This window comes from Bufo gargarizans, chromosome 3, assembly GCF_014858855.1.
Source record: "Bufo gargarizans isolate SCDJY-AF-19 chromosome 3, ASM1485885v1, whole genome shotgun sequence".
Classification (NCBI taxonomy): Eukaryota; Metazoa; Chordata; class Amphibia; order Anura; family Bufonidae; genus Bufo; species Bufo gargarizans.
This window is the reverse complement of record NC_058082.1, coordinates 557,500,276-557,518,618: the sequence shown is the minus strand read 5'-3', so window position 1 is coordinate 557,518,618 and position 18,343 is coordinate 557,500,276.

The window sequence follows — 18,343 nt, the reverse complement described above, 5'->3', positions numbered from 1 at the left end:
CCGTGCAGTGATAAGGAAATGATAGAAACGGGCAATGGTTACATATCATCAGAAATGTCACAAAGGCTGTCATCATTATTCTATAACCATGTGGCCCGGAAAAATCATAGAATTGTTAGATCCAAAGCGAATTTAAGCAGCATATTTTCCAACAAGGACTCTATATAAGGCCGTATCTCCACTGGTATGATCCTCCGCTCCAACAGGTGTCATAGGTAGTACTAAGGGTAGATAAAGAAAGCGCAGAATGTTAAAAACAGGGGAATAACAGACTTGGGGCTTTCTTGCCATGAGGCGCCTTGGTGTGTTTTTTCGGCTTTCACACTTTTTCCCTGTCCTCTGGTGTGCTGATCTCCGGGCCCCTCCTTGGGTCCTGTTCCATATCTGTGTGTCCCGTCTTTGTGCTGCCTTTCATCATCATGTATGTATGTATTGTATATTACTAATAAAGCTTTTTTGATTTTCATAAATTGTGAAAGTCACGTTCATTCCATTGCTATATTGTAGCTTTCCGGTGTATGCAGCAATTTGCATACTAGACTCGATGCTCTTGCCACCCCTGCTTTCAGAGACGAATCCTGCCCATTATATTACATTACATTATCAGCTCATGTAGTAGTGTTGAAGAATTGGTCTACATAGAACTTTAGAGAAATGACATCTGCTTGTATTCACAGCATTTTCTAGCACTTTCTTCTGGCTGAATACATGTTTATTTCAGTGAATATTATCCTCTTAATCTGACACTGAAATGAAATATAGAAAAGAAATTAATTAGCAAATCCCCAATGCTGTATAAGAAGACCAGCAAGCGGCTTCCGTTTAACGTCTCCATACATAAAAGTCTTGCAGGCTCAGAAATTTGTGCCAAGAAAAAAAAAAAAATCTAAGGAACGCTGAGAAAAATTGGAATAACTTATACATCTATCATAATTGTACTATCGCCAGAAGCAGACAAGTGGACATCTAAGCCGAATGCTACACTGAAGACAATACAGATTTACCATGACAACAGCAAAAAGTTGTCAGCAAAATGAGTTCTAGAAACACTTTGATACTTAAGAAAAGGCTGTCAACAAGAAAGTGACTGCAAATTAGAATATCTTAGACAGAGATGATGTAATATATATTTTCCGATGTATTCCACAAAATACTATTATACAAACGGAGCGGTGTGATAGCAGATATATTTGTGAACATAGGAGGTAGTAATATTGGAGCTATATACTTGTATCTAGGAGCAGTATTATAGTAGTTATATTCTTGTACATAGGAGCAGTATTATAGTAGTTATATTCTTGTACATAGGAGGCAGTATTATAGTAGTTATATTCTTGTACATAGGAGCAGTATTATAGTAGTTATATTCTTGTACATAGGAGGCAGTATTATAGTAGTTATATTCTTGTACATAGGAGCAGTATTATAGTAGTTATATTCCTGTACATAGGAGGCAGTATTATAGTAGTTATATTCTTGTATATAGGAGCAGTATTATAGTAGTTATATTCTTGTACATAGGAGGCAGTATTATAGTAGTTATATTCTTGTACATAGGAGCAGTATTATAGTAGTTATATTCTTGTACATAGGAGCAGTATTATAGTAGTTATATTCTTGTACATAGGAGCAGTATTATAGTAGTTATATTCTTGTACATAGGAGCAGTATTATAGTAGTTATATTCTTGTACATAGGAGGCAGTATTATAGTAGTTATAGTCTTGTACATAGGAGGCAGTATTATAGTAGTTATATTCTTGTACATAGGAGCAGTATTATAGTAGTTACATTTTTGTACATAGGAGCAGTATTATAGTAGTTATATTCTTGTACATAGGATCAGTATTATAGTAGTTATATTCTTGTACATAGGAGCAGTATTATAGTAGTTATATTCTTGTACATAGGAGGCAGTATTATAGTAGTTATAGTCTTGTACATAGGAGGCAGTATTATAGTAGTTATATTCTTGTACATAGGAGCAGTATTATAGTAGTTATATTCTTGTACATAGGAGCAGTATTATAGTAGTTATATTCCTGTACATAGGAGCAGTATTATAGTAGTTATATTCTTGTACATAGGGAGCAGTATTATAGTAGTTATATTCTTGTACAAAGGAGGCAGTATTATAGTAGTTATATTCTTGTACAGAGGAGCAGTATTATAGTAGTTATATTCTTGTACATAGGAGCAGTATTATAGTAGTTATATTCTTGTACATAGGAGCGGTATTATAGTAGTTATATTCCTGTATATAGGATGCAGTATTATAGTAGTTATATTCTTGTACATAGGAGCAGTATTATAGTAGTTATATTCTTGTACATAGGAGGCAGTATTATAGTAGATATATTCTTGTACATAGGAGCAGTATTATAGTAGTTATATTCTTGTACATAGGAGGCAGTATTATAGTAGTTATATTCTTGTACATAGGAGCAGTATTATAGTAGGTATATTCTTGTACATAGGAGCAGTATTATAGTAGATATATTCTTGTACATAGGAGCAGTATTATAGTAGTTATATTCTTGTACATAGGAGCAGTATTATAGTAGTTATATTCCTGTACATAGGAGCAGTATTATAGTAGTTATATTCTTGTACATAGGAGGCAGTATTATAGTAGATATATTCTTGTACATAGGAGGCAGTATTATAGTAGTTATATTCTTGCACATAGGAGCAGTATTATAGTAGTTATATTCTTGTACATAGGAGCAGTATTATAGTAGTTATATTCTTGTACATAGGAGCAGTATTAATGTAGTTATATTCTTGTGCATAGGAGCAGTATTATAGTAGTTATATTCTTATACATAGGAGCAGTATTATAGTAGTTATATTCTTGTACATAGGAGCAGTATTATAGTAGTTATATTCTTATACATAGGAGGCAGTATTATAGTAGTTATATTCTTATACATAGGAGCAGTATTATAGTAGTTATATTATTCTTTGTAAGTCCATTTTATAGACAGACTGTCAATTACCTCTGGGGATTGTAGGACTCTATGGAGGCTGATATCTACTGTAGGTTTACAGAGTGAGATTTCCAGGGAACATTTCCGTGTTTTAGCTCATAGCTTGGATGAAGAGTTGTGAAGTCAGTTTACACCTTCTAAATACATTTGGGGAAATGTACTATTTATGCCATTTTATACACTAATCTTCACCTAAAATACAGATATTTCCTCCTTTACCTCAGCTCTAATTTGGTTAAGAACAATTTTCTAATGACTACCTTAGCAGCAGCTGCCTGACACTGATTGTTAGCATTTAGTACCTCCGGTGTATTCCAAATTATTCCGCTTTTACTGTTTCATTATTGTACAATACAATTGTTCTAGTTTTCATAGAAGGCGAGGAGCTGAGTTCCCTGTAATGGAAGTATATTATAGAGCTGCTGTAAAAGCATTTCGATCAGGCAGAGTGAAATCACATTTAGCAGATGTGCATCTTACTTTCGGTTCTTATTTAAAATTTTTGATTTTGTTAAATTTTCATGAACTTTATTCAATATTTCACATTAGGGTCTACAGGAAGGTAACTGTGTAGATAATTTACATATATATAGATTCATGAATTACTTATCATCGGATTATTTAATCATCATTTGTGAGCAGTTATAGATATTTTATATTTAATACGATCTCAATTTAAAGGTTCGTTTTAGAAACTGAGACCTTCAATTACCTCTGTACAACTCTAGGGAGGCTCAGACCTTCTGTAGGTGTGCAGAGTGAGATGACAGAAGGAGCTTCTGCCTTATAAAACATTTAGGAAGATTTACTATTATTGCCACTTTAAATGCCAAAAATATATCTTTACCTAAAACACAGATGTTTCCTCTTTTACTTTAGCTCTAATTTGTTTAATAACCATTCCTTAAGAATCTTGATACAAAATTACAACATGCTAGAATATGCTATTCACAAAACAACCACTAGGTGGCCACAGGGCCAGACTGCAGTGAAAAAGAAGCCCTGGCCCACCAGCCTCACCAGCCCACATACATTATCAGCCCCCCTTTCCATATTACAGAAAAATAGAGCTACGCAATATGCCAATACTGTTGCACTACTCACTAGATTAACTTCTTAAAGGGGTTGTTGAGTATATATTTATCTTTTTAAAGTCAAGGAATGCTTTAACCCCATTACCAATTGCCACTATGGCTGAAAAAAGGGTCTTTAAAGATGGTGCCACGTTTCTGCTGTTTCACATAGCAGACACCCAGAGCTAATGTCTGCTATCGGCGATAACACCGATTGCAGACATTTAGCAGATGTCGGTTATGACCACGAGGTGGCTTTTCCCAGAAGTTCTGCTCTCCCAGGGCACGAGCTCCATTGTGCAGAGATGGTGGAGGGGGAAGACATTTGTACACTGTGCTTGTCTTGAGCATTCTATAGGCTACCATGCCTACTACAGCGGTGTTTCTACATAGGAATGTATTGAATCTCCCATAGACTGCAATGGTAATTCATTGCAGTCTATTGGAGAAGCGATGTAACAACTGCATGTTCTAAACAAAGTAAAATAAAATAATAAAAAATTTATATTTTTTTAATCCCCCTTTTTCCATATTTTAAATAAGAATAAATGATAAAAAAAATGTAAGATCATTTGTACCCCAGCACCCCAACATGCCTGTACTATAAAAATATAAACGTATTTATCCCATATAGTGAAGAGGAAAAAAAATCTAAATGGCCAACTCACTATTTTTTCATCTCTTCATCTCCTGAAAATAAAAAAATTAAAAAGCCTACACACAGCTACAAAAAATTTAGAAGGGTCAGAATGTGACAATGAAAAAAAAAACACTACATTGGATGTAATACTAAATGGTGCCTTTAGATAGTACATGTCCCACAAAAAAAAACTAAAAAAAATAATAAAAACAAGCCCTCATATCGCTATGTAAAAGGAAAAATAAAATTGGTTCCAGGAAGGCAGGGAGTTAAAAACTTTTATCTCCATATTCTGTAGGGGATTACAGATTTCGCGCAAGATCTTCAAGCAAGATGGCGGCGGCCGGCCTGTCGTGAGTAGAGTTGAGCGAACACCTGGATGTTCGGGTTCGAGAAGTTCGGCCGAACATCCCGGAAATGTTCGGGTTCGGGATCCGAACCCGATCCGAACTTCGTCCCGAACCCGAACCCCATTGAAGTCAATGGGGACCCGAACTTTTCGGCACTAAAAAGGCTGTAAAACAGCCCAGGAAAGAGCTAGAGGGCTGCAAAAGGCAGCAACATGTAGGTAAATCCCCTGCAAACAAATGTGGATAGGGAAATGAATTAAAATAAAAATTAAATAAATAAAAATTAACCAAAATCAATTGGAGAGAGGTTCCATAGCAGAGAATCTGGCTTCCCGTCACCCACCACTGGAACAGTCCATTCTCAGATATTTAGGCCCCGGCACCCAGGCAGAGGAGAGAGGTCCCGTAACAGAGAATCTGTCTTCATGTCAGCAGAGAATTAGTCTGCATGTCATAGCAGAGAATGAGGCTTCACGTCAGCCACCACTGCAACAGTCCATTGGCATATATTTAGGCCCAGCACCCAGGCAGAGGAGGGAGGTCCCGTAACAGAGAATCTGTCTTCATGTCAGCAGAGAATTAGTCTGCATGTCATAGCAGAGAATGAGGCTTCACGTCAGCCACCACTGCAATAGTCCATTGGCATATATTTAGGCCCAGCACACACACAGGCAGAGGAGAGAGGTCCCGTAACATTGAATCTGGCTTCATGTCAGCAGAGAATCAGTCTGCATGTCATAGCAGAGAATGAGGCTTCACGTCAGCCACCACTGCAACAGTCCATTGGCATATATTTAGGCCCAGCACACACACAGGCAGAGGAGGGAGGTCCCGTAACAGAGAATCTGTCTTCATGTCAGCAGAGAATTAGTCTGCATGTCATAGCAGAGAATGAGGCTTCACGTCAGCCACCACTGCAATAGTCCATTGGCATATATTTAGGCCCAGCACACACACAGGCAGAGGAGAGAGGTCCCGTAACATTGAATCTGGCTTCATGTCAGCAGAGAATCAGTCTGCATGTCATAGCAGAGAATGAGGCTTCACGTCAGCCACCACTGCAACAGTCCATTGGCATATATTTAGGCCCAGCACACACACAGGCAGAGGAGAGAGGTCCCGTAACAGAGAATCTGGCTTCATGTCAGCAGAGAATCAGTCTGCATGTCATAGCAGAGAATGAGGCTTCACGTCAGCCACCACTGCAACAGTCCATTGGCATATATTTAGGCCCAGCACCCAGGCAGAGGAGGGAGGTCCCGTAACAGAGAATCTGTCTTCATGTCAGCAGAGAATTAGTCTGCATGTCATAGCAGAGAATGAGGCTTCACGTCAGCCACCACTGCAACAGTCCATTGGCATATATTTAGGCCCAGCACACACACAGGCAGAGGAGAGAGGTCCCGTAACAGAGAATCTGGCTTCATGTCAGCAGAGAATCAGTCTGCATGTCATAGCAGAGAATGAGGCTTCACGTCAGCCACCACTGCAACAGTCCATTGGCATATATTTAGGCCCAGCACACACACAGGCAGAGGAGAGAGGTCCCGTAACAGAGGATCTGGCTTCATGTCAGCAGAGAATCAGTCTGCATGTCATAGCAGAGAATCAGGCTTCACGTCAGCCACCACTGCAACAGTCCATTGTCATAAATTTAGGCCCAGCACCCAGGCAGAGGAGAGAGGTCCCGTAACAGACAATCTGGCTTCATGTCAGCAGAGAATTAGTCTGCATGTCATAGCAGAGAATGAGGCTTCACGTCAGCCACCACTGCAACAGTCCATTGGCATATATTTAGGCCTAGCACACAGGCAGAGGAGAGAGGTCCCGTAACAGACAATCTGGCTTCATGTCAGCAGAGAATCGGTCTGCATGTCATAGCAGAGAATGAGGCTTCACGTCACCCACCACTGCAACAGTCCATTGGCATATATTTAGGCCTAGCACACAGGCAGAGCAGAGAGGTCCCGTAACAGACGATCTGGCTTCATGTCAGCAGAGAATTAGTCTGCATGTCATAGCAGAGAATGAGGCTTCACGTCAGCCACCACTGCAACAGTCCATTGGCATATATTTAGGCCTAGCACACAGGCAGAGCAGAGAGGTCCCGTAACAGACAATCTGGCTTCATGACAGCAGAGAATCAGTCTGCATGTCATAGCAGAGAATGAGGCTTCACGTCACCCACCACTGCAACAGTCCATTGGCATATATTTAGGCCTAGCACACAGGCAGAGCAGAGAGGTCCCGTAACAGACGATCTGGCTTCATGTCAGCAGAGAATCAGTCTGCATGTCATAGCAGAGAATGAGGCTTCACGTCAGCCACCACTGCAACAGTCCATTGGCATATATTTAGGCCTAGCACACAGGCAGAGGAGAGAGGTCCCGTAACAGACAATCTGGCTTCATGTCAGCAGAGAATCAGTCTGCATGTCATAGCAGAGAATGAGGCTTCACGTCAGCCACCACTGCAACAGTCCATTGGCATATATTTAGGCCCAGCACCCAGGCAGAGGAGGGAGGTCCCGTAACAGACAATCTGGCTTCATGTCAGCAGAGAATCAGTCTGCATGTCATAGCAGAGAATGAGGCTTCACGTCAGCCACCACTGCAACAGTCCATTGGCATATATTTAGGCCCAGCACCCAGGCAGAGGAGGGAGGTACCGTAACAGAGAATCTGTCTTCATGTCAGCAGAGAATTAGTCTGCATGTCATAGCAGAGAATGAGGCTTCACGTCAGCCACCACTGCAACAGTCCATTGGCATATATTTAGGCCCAGCACCCAGGCAGAGGAGGGAGGTCCCGTAACAGAGAATCTGTCTTCATGTCAGCAGAGAATCAGTCTGCATGTCATAGCAGAGAATGAGGCTTCACGTCAGCCACCACTGCAACAGTCCATTGGCATATATTTAGGCCCAGCACACACACAGGCAGAGGAGAGAGGTCCCGTAACAGAGAATCTGTCTTCATGTCAGCAGAGAATTAGTCTGCATGTCATAGCAGAGAATGAGGCTTCACGTCAGCCACCACTGCAACAGTCCATTGGCATATATTTAGGCCCAGCACACACACAGGCAGAGGAGAGAGGTCCCGTAACAGAGAATCTGTCTTCATGTCAGCAGAGAATTAGTCTGCATGTCATAGCAGAGAATCAGGCTTCACGTCACCCACCACTGCAACAGTCCATTGGCATATATTTAGGCCTAGCACACAGGCAGAGGAGAGGTTCATTCAACTTTGGGTAGCCTCGCAATATAATGGTAAAATGAAAATAAAAATAGGATTGAATGAGGAAGTGCCCTGGAGTCCAATAATATATGGTTATGGGGAGGTAGTTAATGTCTAATCTGGACAAGGGACGGACAGGTCCTGTGGGATCCATGCCTGGTTCATTTTTATGAACGTCAGCTTGTCCACATTGGCTGTAGACAGGCGGCTGCGTTTGTCTGTAATGACGCCCCCTGCCGTGCTGAATACACGTTCAGACAAAACGCTGGCTGCCGGGCAGGCCAGCACCTCCAAGGCATAAAAGGCTAGCTCTGGCCACGTGGACAATTTAGAGACCCAGAAGTTGAATGGGGCCGAACCATCAGTCAGTACGTGGAGGGGTGTGCACACGTACTGTTCCACCATGTTAGTGAAATGTTGCCTCCTGCTAACACGTTGCGTATCAGGTGGTGGTGCAGTTAGCTGTGGCGTGTTGACAAAAGTTTTCCACATCTCTGCCATGCTAACCCTGCCCTCAGAGGAGCTGGCCGTGACACAGCTGCCTTGGCGACCTCTTGCTCCTCCTCTGCCTTGGCCTTGGGCTTCCACTTGTTCCCCTGTGACATTTGGGAATGCTCTCAGTAGCGCGTCTACCAACGTGCGCTTGTACTCGCGCATCTTCCTATCACGCTCCAGTGCAGGAAGTAAGGTGGGCACATTGTCTTTGTAGCGTGGATCCAGCAGGGTGGCAACCCAGTAGTCCGCACAGGTTAAAATGTGGGCAACTCTGCTGTCGTTGCGCAGGCACTGCAGCATGTAGTCGCTCATGTGTGCCAGGCTGCCCAGGGGTAAGGACAAGCTGTTCTCTGTGGGAGGCGTATCGTCATCGTCCTGCCTTTCCCCCCAGCCACGCACCAGTGATGGACCCGAGCTGCGTTGGGTGCCACCCCGCTGTGACCATGCTTCATCCTCATCCTCCTCCACCTCCTCCTCATCCTCGTCCTCCTCGTCCTCCAGTAGTGGGCCCTGGCTGGCCACATTTGTACCTGGCCTCTGCTGTTGCCAAAAACCTCCCTCTGAGTCACTTCGAAGAGACTGGCCTGAAAGTGCTAAAAATGACCCCTCTTCCTCCTCCTCCTCCTCCTCCTCCTGGGCCACCTCCTCTTCCATCATCGCCCTAAGTGTTTTCTCAAGGAGACATAGAAGTGGTATTGTAACGCTGATAACGGTGTCATCGCCACTGGCCATGTTGGTGGAGTACTCAAAACAGCGCAACAGGGCACACAGGTCTCGCATGGAGGCCCAGTCATTGGTGGTGAAGTGGTGCTGTTCTGTAGTGCGACTGACCCGTGCGTGCTGCAGCTGAAACTCCACTATGGCCTGCTGCTGCTCGCACAGTCTGTCCAGCATGTGCAAGGTGGAGTTCCACCTGGTGGGCACGTCGCATATGAGGCGGTGAGCGGGAAGGCCGAAGTTACGCTGTAGCGCAGACAGGCGAGCAGCAGCAGGATGTGAACGCCGGAAGCGCGAACAGACGGCCCGCACTTTATGCAGCAGCTCTGACATGTCGGGGTAGTTGTGAATGAACTTCTGCACCACCAAATTCAGCACATGCGCCAAGCAAGGGATGTGCGTCAAATTGGCTAGTCCCAGAGCTGCAACGAGATTTCGCCCATTATCACACACCACCAGGCCGGGCTTGAGGCTCACCGGCAGCAACCACTCGTCGGTCTGTTGTTCTATACCCCGCCACAACTCCTGTGCGGTGTGGGGCCTGTCCCCCAAACATATGAGTTTCAGAATGGCCTGCTGACGTTTACCCCGGGCTGTGCTGAAGTTGGTGGTGAAGGTGTGTGGCTGACTGGATGAGCAGGTGGAAGAAGAGGAGGAGGAAGCCGAGAAGGAGGAGGTGGCAACAGGAGGCAAAGAATGTTGCCCTGCGATCCTTGGCGGCGGAAGGACGTGCGCCAAACAGCTCTCCGCCTGGGGCCCAGCTGCCACTACATTTACCCAGTGTGCAGTTAGGGAGATATAGCGTCCCTGGCCGTGCTTACTGGTCCACGTATCTGTGGTTAGGTGGACCTTGCCACAGATGGCGTTGCGCAGTGCACACTTGATTTTATCGGATACTTGGTTGTGCAGGGAAGGCACGGCTCTCTTGGAGAAGTAGTGCCGGCTGGGAACAACATACTGTGGGACAGCAAGCGACATGAGCTGTTTGAAGCTGTCTGTGTCCACCAGCCTAAATGACAGCATTTCATAGGCCAGTAGTTTAGAAATGCTGGCATTCAGGGCCAGGGATCGAGGGTGGCTAGGTGGGAATTTACGCTTTCTATCAAATGTTTGTGAGATGGAGAGCTGAACGCTGGCGTGTGACATGGTTGAGACGCTTGGTGACGGAGGTGGTGGTGGTGGTGTTGGTGGTACATCCCCTGTTTGCTGGGCGGCAGGTGCCAACGTTCCTCCAGAGGCGGAGGAAGAGGCCGAGGCGGCAGCAGCAGAATAGGCCGAGGCGGCAGCAGCAGAAGAGGTAGCAGGGGGAGCCTGAGTGACTTCCTTGGTTTTAAGGTGTTTACTCCACTGCAGTTCATGCTTTGCATGCAGGTGCCTGGTCATGCAGGTTGTGCTCAGGTTCAGAACGTTAATGCCTCGCTTCAGGCTCTGATGGCACAGCGTGCAAACCACTCGGGTCTTGTCGTCAGCACATTGTTTGAAGAAGTGCCATGCCAGGGAACTCCTTGAAGCTGCCTTTGGGGTGCTCGGTCCCAGATGGCGGCGGTCAGTAGCAGGCGGAGTCTCTTGGCGGCGGGTGTTCTGCTTTTGCCCACTGCTCCCTCTTTTGCTACGCTGTTGGCTCGGTCTCACCACTGCCTCTTCCTCCGAACTGTGAAAGTCAGTGGCACGACCTTCATTCCATGTGGGGTCTAGGACCTCATCGTCCCCTGCATCGTCTTCCACCCAGTCTTGATCCCTGACCTCCTGTTCAGTCTGCACACTGCAGAAAGACGCAGCAGTTGGCACCTGTGTTTCGTCATCATCAGAGACATGCTGAGGTGGTATTCCCATGTCCTCATCATCAGGAAACATAAGTGGTTGTGCGTCAGTGCATTCTATGTCTTTCACCGCTGGGGAAGGGCTAGGTGGATGCCCTTGGAAAACCCTGCCAGCAGAGTCTTCAAACAGCATAAGAGACTGCTGCATAACTTGAGGCTGAGACAGTTTCCCTGGTATGCATGGGGGTGATGTGACAGACTGATGGGGTTGGTTTTCAGGCGCCATCTGTGCGCTTTCTGCAGAAGACTGGGTGGGAGATAATGTGAACGTGCTGGATCCACTGTCGGCCACCCAATTGACTAATGCCTGTACCTGCTCAGGCCTTACCATCCTTAGAACGGCATTGGGCCCCACCATATATCGCTGTAAATTCTGGCGGCTACTGGGACCTGAGGTAGTTGGTACACTAGGACGTGTGGATGTGGCAGAACGGCCACGTCCTCTCCCAGCACCAGAGGGTCCACTAACACCACCACGACCATGTCCACGTCCGCGTCCCTTACTAGATGTTTTTCTCATTGTTATGGTTCACCACAACAACAAATATATTATTTGGCCCAATGTATTGTATTCAAATTCAGCGGGATATAAATTTGAGGCCTAGTATTTAGGCGCTGGGTGACCGGTATGGATTTAGTGACAGAATTAGACTTGGAAATGCACAGAAGCGTGTGTGTGAAGTTATTCTGAATGACCCTATGTGCACCTTCAATATGATCTACCCTTTTAGGGATAGATTTCAAATAGCTCTGATATAGCAGAAACCACTAAATTATGAAATTGCTAAATTGGGAATTGTATTTCAACCCAGAACAAAAAATGTGCTTTGACGGACACTAAATAACTTTCCCAGCCACAACAGGACAGCGGTAACGAGAGATTTAGCGGGATATAAATTTGAGGCCTAGTATTTAGGCGCTGGGTGACAGGTATGGGTTTAGTGACAGAATTAGATTTGGAAATACACAGTAGCGGGTGTGTGTGAAGTTATTCTGAATGACCCTATGTGCACCTTGAATATTATATACCCTTTTAGGGATAGATTTCAAATAGCTCTGATATAGCAGAAACCACTAAATTATGAAATTGCTAAATTGGGAATTGTATTTCAACCCAGAACAAGAAATGTGCTTGAACGGACACTAAATAACTCGCCCAGCTACAGCACTAGGGACAGATTTAGCGGGATATAAATTTGAGGCCTAGTATTTAGGCGCTGGGTGACAGGTATGGGTTTAGTGCCAGAATTAGACTTGGAAATACACAGTAGCGGGTGTGTGTGAAGTTATTCTGAATGACCCAATGTGCACCTTGAATATTATATACCCTTTTAGGGATAGATTTCAAATAGCTCTGATATAGCAGAAACCACTAAATTATGAAATTGCTAAATTGGGAATTGTATTTCAACCCAGAACAAGAAATGTGCTTGAACGGACACTAAATAACTCGCCCAGCTACAGCACTAAGGACAGATTTAGCGGGATATAAATTTGAGGCCTAGTATTTAGGCGCTGGGTGACAGGTATGGGTTTAGTGCCAGAATTAGACTTGGAAATACACAGTAGCGGGTGTGTGTGAAGTTATTCTGAATGACCCAATGTGCACCTTGAATATTATATACCCTTTTAGGGATAGATTTCAAATAGCTCTGATATAGCAGAAACCACTAAATTATGAAATTGCTAAATTGGGAATTGTATTTCAACCCAGAACAAGAAATGTGCTTGAACGGACACTAAATAACTCGCCCAGCTACAGCACTAGGGACAGATTTAGCGGGATATAAATTTGAGGCCTAGTATTTAGGCGCTGGGTGACAGGTATGGGTTTAGTGCCAGAATTAGACTTGGAAATACACAGTAGCGGGTGTGTGTGAAGTTATTCTGAATGACCCAATGTGCACCTTGAATATTATATACCCTTTTAGGGATAGATTTCAAATAGCTCTGATATAGCAGAAACCACTAAATTATGAAATTGCTAAATTGGGAATTGTATTTCAACCCAGAACAAGAAATGTGCTTGAACGGACACTAAATAACTCGCCCAGCTACAGCACTAAGGACAGATTTAGCGGGATATAAATTTGAGGCCTAGTATTTAGGCGCTGGGTGACAGGTATGGGTTTAGTGCCAGAATTAGACTTGGAAATACACAGTAGCGGGTGTGTGTGAAGTTATTCTGAATGACCCAATGTGCACCTTGAATATTATATACCCTTTTAGGGATAGATTTCAAATAGCTCTGATATAGCAGAAACCACTAAATTATGAAATTGCTAAATTGGGAATTGTATTTCAACCCAGAACAAGAAATGTGCTTGAACGGACACTAAATAACTCGCCCAGCTACAGCACTAGGGACAGATTTAGCGGGATATAAATTTGAGGCCTAGTATTTAGGCGCTGGGTGACAGGTATGGGTTTAGTGCCAGAATTAGACTTGGAAATACACAGTAGCGGGTGTGTGTGAAGTTATTCTGAATGACCCAATGTGCACCTTGAATATTATATACCCTTTTAGGGATAGATTTCAAATAGCTCTGATATAGCAGAAACCACTAAATTATGAAATTGCTAAATTGGGAATTGTATTTCAACCCAGAACAAGAAATGTGCTTGAACGGACACTAAATAACTCGCCCAGCTACAGCACTAGGGACAGATTTAGCGGGATATAAATTTGAGGCCTAGTATTTAGGCGCTGGGTGACAGGTATGGGTTTAGTGCCAGAATTAGACTTGGAAATACACAGTAGCGGGTGTGTGTGAAGTTATTCTGAATGACCCAATGTGCACCTTGAATATTATATACCCTTTTAGGGATAGATTTCAAATAGCTCTGATATAGCAGAAACCACTAAATTATGAAATTGCTAAATTGGGAATTGTATTTCAACCCAGAACAAGAAATGTGCTTGAACGGACACTAAATAACTCGCCCAGCTACAGCACTAGGGACAGATTTAGCGGGATATAAATTTGAGGCCTAGTATTTAGGCGCTGGGTGACAGGTATGGGTTTAGTGCCAGAATTAGACTTGGAAATACACAGTAGCGGGTGTGTGTGAAGTTATTCTGAATGACCCAATGTGCACCTTGAATATTATATACCCTTTTAGGGATAGATTTCAAATAGCTCTGATATAGCAGAAACCACTAAATTATGAAATTGCTAAATTGGGAATTGTATTTCAACCCAGAACAAGAAATGTGCTTGAACGGACACTAAATAACTCGCCCAGCTACAGCACTAAGGACAGATTTAGCGGGATATAAATTTGAGGCCTAGTATTTAGGCGCTGGGTGACAGGTATGGGTTTAGTGCCAGAATTAGACTTGGAAATACACAGTAGCGGGTGTGTGTGAAGTTATTCTGAATGACCCAATGTGCACCTTGAATATTATATACCCTTTTAGGGATAGATTTCAAATAGCTCTGATATAGCAGAAACCACTAAATTATGAAATTGCTAAATTGGGAATTGTATTTCAACCCAGAACAAGAAATGTGCTTGAACGGACACTAAATAACTCGCCCAGCTACAGCACTAGGGACAGATTTAGCGGGATATAAATTTGAGGCCTAGTATTTAGGCGCTGGGTGACAGGTATGGGTTTAGTGCCAGAATTAGACTTGGAAATACACAGTAGCGGGTGTGTGTGAAGTTATTCTGAATGACCCAATGTGCACCTTGAATATTATATACCCTTTTAGGGATAGATTTCAAATAGCTCTGATATAGCAGAAACCACTAAATTATGAAATTGCTAAATTGGGAATTGTATTTCAACCCAGAACAAGAAATGTGCTTGAACGGACACTAAATAACTCGCCCAGCTACAGCACTAGGGACAGATTTAGCGGGATATAAATTTGAGGCCTAGTATTTAGGCGCTGGGTGACAGGTATGGGTTTAGTGCCAGAATTAGACTTGGAAATACACAGTAGCGGGTGTGTGTGAAGTTATTCTGAATGACCCAATGTGCACCTTGAATATTATATACCCTTTTAGGGATAGATTTCAAATAGCTCTGATATAGCAGAAACCACTAAATTATGAAATTGCTAAATTGGGAATTGTATTTCAACCCAGAACAAGAAATGTGCTTGAACGGACACTAAATAACTCGCCCAGCTACAGCACTAGGGACAGATTTAGCGGGATATAAATTTGAGGCCTAGTATTTAGGCGCTGGGTGACAGGTATGGGTTTAGTGCCAGAATTAGACTTGGAAATACACAGTAGCGGGTGTGTGTGAAGTTATTCTGAATGACCCAATGTGCACCTTGAATATTATATACCCTTTTAGGGATAGATTTCAAATAGCTCTGATATAGCAGAAACCACTAAATTATGAAATTGCTAAATTGGGAATTGTATTTCAACCCAGAACAAGAAATGTGCTTGAACGGACACTAAATAACTCGCCCAGCTACAGCACTAAGGACAGATTTAGCGGGATATAAATTTGAGGCCTAGTATTTAGGCGCTGGGTGACAGGTATGGGTTTAGTGCCAGAATTAGACTTGGAAATACACAGTAGCGGGTGTGTGTGAAGTTATTCTGAATGACCCAATGTGCACCTTGAATATTATATACCCTTTTAGGGATAGATTTCAAATAGCTCTGATATAGCAGAAACCACTAAATTATGAAATTGCTAAATTGGGAATTGTATTTCAACCCAGAACAAGAAATGTGCTTGAACGGACACTAAATAACTCGCCCAGCTACAGCACTAGGGACAGATTTAGCGGGATATAAATTTGAGGCCTAGTATTTAGGCGCTGGGTGACAGGTATGGGTTTAGTGCCAGAATTAGACTTGGAAATACACAGTAGCGGGTGTGTGTGAAGTTATTCTGAATGACCCAATGTGCACCTTGAATATTATATACCCTTTTAGGGATAGATTTCAAATAGCTCTGATATAGCAGAAACCACTAAATTATGAAATTGCTAAATTGGGAATTGTATTTCAACCCAGAACAAGAAATGTGCTTGAACGGACACTAAATAACTCGCCCAGCTACAGCACTAGGGACAGATTTAGCGGGATATAAATTTGAGGCCTAGTATTTAGGCGCTGGGTGACAGGTATGGGTTTAGTGCCAGAATTAGACTTGGAAATACACAGTAGCGGGTGTGTGTGAAGTTATTCTGAATGACCCAATGTGCACCTTGAATATTATATACCCTTTTAGGGATAGATTTCAAATAGCTCTGATATAGCAGAAACCACTAAATTATGAAATTGCTAAATTGGGAATTGTATTTCAACCCAGAACAAGAAATGTGCTTGAACGGACACTAAATAACTCGCCCAGCTACAGCACTAGGGACAGATTTAGCGGGATATAAATTTGAGGCCTAGTATTTAGGCGCTGGGTGACAGGTATGGGTTTAGTGCCAGAATTAGACTTGGAAATACACAGTAGCGGGTGTGTGTGAAGTTATTCTGAATGACCCAATGTGCACCTTGAATATTATATACCCTTTTAGGGATAGATTTCAAATAGCTCTGATATAGCAGAAACCACTAAATTATGAAATTGCTAAATTGGGAATTGTATTTCAACCCAGAACAAGAAATGTGCTTGAACGGACACTAAATAACTCGCCCAGCTACAGCACTAAGGACAGATTTAGCGGGATATAAATTTGAGGCCTAGTATTTAGGCGCTGGGTGACAGGTATGGGTTTAGTGCCAGAATTAGACTTGGAAATACACAGTAGCGGGTGTGTGTGAAGTTATTCTGAATGACCCAATGTGCACCTTGAATATTATATACCCTTTTAGGGATAGATTTCAAATAGCTCTGATATAGCAGAAACCACTAAATTATGAAATTGCTAAATTGGGAATTGTATTTCAACCCAGAACAAGAAATGTGCTTGAACGGACACTAAATAACTCGCCCAGCTACAGCACTAAGGACAGATTTAGCGGGATATAAATTTGAGGCCTAGTATTTAGGCGCTGGGTGACAGGTATGGGTTTAGTGCCAGAATTAGACTTGGAAATACACAGTAGCGGGTGTGTGTGAAGTTATTCTGAATGACCCAATGTGCACCTTGAATATTATATACCCTTTTAGGGATAGATTTCAAATAGCTCTGATATAGCAGAAACCACTAAATTATGAAATTGCTAAATTGGGAATTGTATTTCAACCCAGAACAAGAAATGTGCTTGAACGGACACTAAATAACTCGCCCAGCTACAGCACTAAGGACAGATTTAGCGGGATATAAATTTGAGGCCTAGTATTTAGGCGCTGGGTGACAGGTATGGGTTTAGTGCCAGAATTAGACTTGGAAATACACAGTAGCGGGTGTGTGTGAAGTTATTCTGAATGACCCAATGTGCACCTTGAATATTATATACCCTTTTAGGGATAGATTTCAAATAGCTCTGATATAGCAGAAACCACTAAATTATGAAATTGCTAAATTGGGAATTGTATTTCAACCCAGAACAAGAAATGTGCTTGAACGGACACTAAATAACTCGCCCAGCTACAGCACTAAGGACAGATTTAGCGGGATATAAATTTGAGGCCTAGTATTTAGGCGCTGGGTGACAGGTATGGGTTTAGTGCCAGAATTAGACTTGGAAATACACAGTAGCGGGTGTGTGTGAAGTTATTCTGAATGACCCAATGTGCACCTTGAATATTATATACCCTTTTAGGGATAGATTTCAAATAGCTCTGATATAGCAGAAACCACTAAATTATGAAATTGCTAAATTGGGAATTGTATTTCAACCCAGAACAAGAAATGTGCTTGAACGGACACTAAATAACTCGCCCAGCTACAGCACTAAGGACAGATTTAGCGGGATATAAATTTGAGGCCTAGTATTTAGGCGCTGGGTGACAGGTATGGGTTTAGTGCCAGAATTAGACTTGGAAATACACAGTAGCGGGTGTGTGTGAAGTTATTCTGAATGACCCAATGTGCACCTTGAATATTATATACCCTTTTAGGGATAGATTTCAAATAGCTCTGATATAGC